General features: G+C 35.8%; 1 long non-coding RNA gene across 1 annotated transcript; it reads left to right on the forward strand.

The window, feature by feature from the left end:
* The first annotated feature begins 267 nt into the window (after positions 1 to 267).
* LOC130469185 (uncharacterized) lies at positions 268 to 2,992 on the forward strand. The gene is made up of 3 exons (XR_008929574.1): positions 268 to 336; positions 482 to 589; positions 2,686 to 2,992. It is a non-coding gene; the product is annotated as an uncharacterized lncRNA (long non-coding RNA).
* Positions 2,993 to 4,780: the final 1,788 nt, after the last annotated feature.

Below are 4,780 nucleotides of genomic sequence, written 5' to 3' on the forward strand. Positions count from 1 at the left end.
AAAATTAATGACCCTAATTATATACCGTAATTCTTTAGTCTTCCCAATTTCTTCTTTTCTTTGTTCGTTCCCTTAATTCCTCTGTTTTTCACAGGCTTAAGAGAGCCTGGGATCCTGTTATAACTCCAGGTGCACAAAAGCAACTCAGTTATTACTTTCTGAATGCAGTAAGTAAAACCAATACATGTAAGGTTGTAATTCAAGTACACTGACTCTATTATTTACTTGGTATGACAATTATTTGCTTGAAACTTTCATGGATGGCTGTTTGATAATTGGGGGGGTTTCAACACGAACCCACTATATGCGATACTTCATGAGGTGATTTACTGCCAAGTAAGTTTAGTCTCTATCAGTATAGATTTTTTTTTAAATAATAAAAACAAGCCGCCCGCATGCATACATTGGAGCATAAATGCTTGCTTCTGCATGTCTAGCAAAGATTTCATGATAATCATGATTAATGTTTTCGATTCTGCAGGGTGTTCCATCTCAGTGGGCTGCTCAAAGAATAAGGGAGGCCAACGGAAGCAAGTTTGACGCAATCAAAGCAGCAAAAGAAGGGCGTCCTGTATATTTTACGGGAGAGGTAACTTTCTGGAGATTCTATTTCATAATTATGTAGTGTAGTAAACTAGTAATCATTGGGATATAACGTATGCTCAGTTCTGGTAATGGGCTGAAGCTAATGCTACAACTACAATTATAGTATGTTAGTATTACTTCTGGACTTCAAGGAGATATTTCATATTCTTATCCAAGAATTGACCATAGACTGTTAATAATACTCGAGTGCCTTATTATATTGCTTAACCATGCGAACTGATCGAGCTCTTTGAATTTGATATTTTGATTTAACAAGCACCACACAGAAGTACATGGTTTACAGTTTGTATCTGTTTACTAATTTCTTAACACCACACAGAAGTACATGGTTATGGTTAGTATTGTCATATACTGGAGTTCACATTATATGCATCAATAATTCTTTGATTTCCAATGAACCTAAGAGAACAGGTCTTGCATAAAATTAAAAATAGTTGTCTGTTTAAGCATGAAACAGAAAATTTAAATCTCAAATGTTAAAGATAAGAAGGAATGACAGTTTCCTGGGAGAATATTCATATCGGCGCAGTTGAAAGAAACAAAACACAAGCTTTGTTCTGATCAGACTTTCAATTCTGACCAGTTTCAGACTTTCAGTTCTGATCAGTTCAAGCTTTGTTCAAAGTTGACCAGGATTGACTTTTTTGAGATTTTGGTCAAAGTTGACCAGCGTTGCAGTGTGGAGGTAAGCTAATACTAAGTATATTAAAAATTGAAAGGGTTTAGAATACCAATCTAAGTTCACGGGTTAGAGTTGGGAGCAAAAACGACTATAACACTCAAAATATGACCTATAATGATCAATAAAGCCTTAAACGCGCATAACTTGACCAAAGTAGATGAGAATGAGTCTAAGTAACCTAATACTAAGTATATTAAACATTTAAAGGGTTTAGAATACCAATCTAACTTCACGGGTTAGAGTTGGGAGCAAAAACGACTATAACAGTCAAAATATGACCTATAATGATCAATAAAGCCTTAAACGCGCATAACTTGACCAAAGTAGATGAGAATGAGTCTAAGTAACCCGCATAACTTGACCAAAGTAGATGAGAATGAGTCTAAGTAACCTAATACTAAGTATATTAAACATTTAAAGGGTTTAGAATACCAATCTAAGTTCGCGGGTTAGAGTTGGGAGCAAAAACGACTATAACAGTCAAAATATGACCTATAATGATCATTAAAGCCTTAAACACGCATAACTTGACCAAAGTAGATGAGAATGAGTCTAAGTAACCTAATACTAAGTATATTAAACATTTAAAGGGTTTAGAATACCAATCTAAGTTCACGGGTTAGAGTTGGGAGCAAAAACGACTATAACAATCAAATATGACCTATAATGATCAATAAAGCCTTAAACGCGCATAACTTGACCAAAGTAGATGAGAATGAGTCTAAGTAACCTAATACTAAGTGTATTAAACATTTAAAGGGTTTATAATACCAATCTAACTTTACAGGTTTGAGTTGGGAGCAAAAACGACTATAACAGTCAAAATATGACCTATAATGATCAATAAAGCCTTAAACGCGCATAACTTGACCAAAGTAGACGAGAATGAGTCTAAGTAACCTAATACTAAGTATATTAAACATTTAAAGGGTTTAGAATACCAATCTAAGTTCACGGGTTAGAGTTGGGAGCAAAAACGACTATAATAGTCAAAATATGACCTATAATGATCAATAAAGCCTTAAACGCACATAACTTAACCAAAGTAGATGAGAATGAGTCTAAGTAACCTAATACTAAGTATATTAAACATTTAAAAGGTTTAGAGTACCAATCTAAGTTCGCGGGTATGACATTTATTGTCATGAATATGACTATAACAGTCAAAATATGACCTTTATTGTTTAAGTGGACTAAGTTTTATTGATGGAAAGACACACGATTTTTGGTTGCTTTATTGTCATGAATAATGTTGTTGTCATGTTGTCAAGGTTCTTGATTCTAAGGGTTTTCGCCCTTCCATGCTTAGCCATGGTTCGAGGACCTAGGAGACAACAACTTTTTAGATCATCTAACCGAAGATAACTAATTTTATGATATATATATTATTTTGTTAGGTTTGCACATCACTGAGTGGAGATCCTTTCACCGATGAGAAATTTGATGAAATACGAGACAAATGGGCATCATACTTCACCGAACATTGTGTGTAATTAACGCTTCATCGATTTCTTTTTGTGGATGTTTCATGCTATTAAAATCATATATAATTGCCTTATTATATTTTTGGTGCAATTTTGTAACGTATGAAGTGTAAAAGATATAGTTATTATAGACTTGAAACTATTAGGTGGTTTATTTTTGTAAACATATGATGTTTAACTTATATGTAAAAATCAAAGTTTCTTGGAAGTTATTGGTGGTTGATGACACTTTTGGACGTTGTATAAATGTGGCGTGAGTACAGGTTGTATATTTTTGGGATTGTTGAATATAAAAATAATATATTATTTATCAAAAAAAGTTACACATTATTTGCGGCGTTTAAACTCCCGCAATTTTACCAAAGTTTGAGGCGTTTAGGTAGAAGCGCCGCAATACAATACTATTCATTTGAGGCGTTTTTTCTGCATTACGCCGCAAATGAATGATTAATTTGAGGCGTTTTTTAACGCCGCAAATCAATACCATTCATTTGCTGCCACTCTATTTGCTGCTACGCCTAAAACGCCGCTAATGAATATAAAAGTGACGCCTCAAATGAATGTTTTTCTACTAGTGTCACGAGCCCCCGAGTGATAACATTTGACTTAAGGGTCATCACTTGAAGTGTCGACATATCCCTCACGTGTCATTGGGATTAGTCAACGGATAGTATAGAAACTTCCTCACTTTGTCATTGGAAGGATCTAAAGATGTATAGAAACTCCCTCACTTTGTCATTGGGAGTACCTACAGATGTTTTCGAAATCAAAGCTATAAAGTGTAATTGGGCCTGGTCAAGCCCAATCACGAGGTAAAAATGTTTTTAAAGATTCTCATTTTCAGGGTTAGCTAAACGAGAAAACCCCCTTGTTTTTATGGGACGTAAAACGAAGGAAAATCCAGCACATCGTTCTTTTTTTGAAAAAACGGAAAACCAATCTTTTAAATTTTGGAAAAAAATGGGAAACTACTCACATCGCTTTTTTGGAAAAAACGGAAAACCAAAAGCTACTCACATCGTTCTTTTTTTTTTTGGAATAACGGAAAACCAAAAGCTACTCACATCGTTCTTTTTTGGAAAAACGGAAAACCAAAAGCTACTCACATCGTTCTTTTTTGGAAAAACGGAAAACCAAAAGCTACTCACATCGTTCTTTTTGGAAAAACGGAAAACCAAAAGCTACTCACATCGTTCTTTTTGGAAAAAAGGAAAACCAGAAAAAGTTATTGCTGCAACAACTAAGGACCTGCGCGGTTAGTGACGCAGACACCGCCGGCTAAAGATGGCGAGCCTGTTCGCTAAGGGTGGACACCCCGTCCGATAGAAGTGGACGAATCTGTTTTGAAATTTGTTTGTGTTTATTTTTTTGAAAATAAGGACCTACGTGGTTTGCGCCGTAGACCCCGCCGGCTGAAGATGGCGAGCCTGTTTCATTTTGTTTTTTGAAGATTCTATTTTTCGAAAACTAAGGACCTGCGCGGCTAGTGACGCAGACCCCGCACGCTGCGGGTGGGCGAGCCCTGTCCGCTGAGGGTGGACGCCCCTGAATTCGTTTCTCAATTTGGGACTTGCGTGGTTCGTGACGCGATCCTGCCCACTAAGATGGGCAAGTTTCCTACTTTTTTCTTCGTGATTTCTCTTCTTTTTATTTTTTGAGAATTTCTTTTACGGATATTTCATGAAATGCCCCCGAGTTTTAGCGTAATTCACCAAATCCCATCAAGTTTCGATAATACATAAAATACCCCTATTCCAAAACTTAACACATGAAATACCCTTATGACGTCATCAACCCTAATTAACCAATTTAATCCACCCATTAACCCATTTTCCCCAATTAATCTACTAAACTTCTAATTAACCCACATGTTTCTTTTTTCTTTTCTCTCTCCCCCCCTTCTTCTACCAGTTTCTTCCATGGCTGTCAATTTCCTCAACCCCTCAACTTCTCTGAAACTCTATTTTTGTATTTGAGAAGATTAAAATTGAAGAGAACAAGTCTTCGA

This window comes from Spinacia oleracea, chromosome 3 (assembly GCF_020520425.1).
Source record: "Spinacia oleracea cultivar Varoflay chromosome 3, BTI_SOV_V1, whole genome shotgun sequence".
Taxonomy (NCBI): Eukaryota; Viridiplantae; Streptophyta; class Magnoliopsida; order Caryophyllales; family Amaranthaceae; genus Spinacia; species Spinacia oleracea.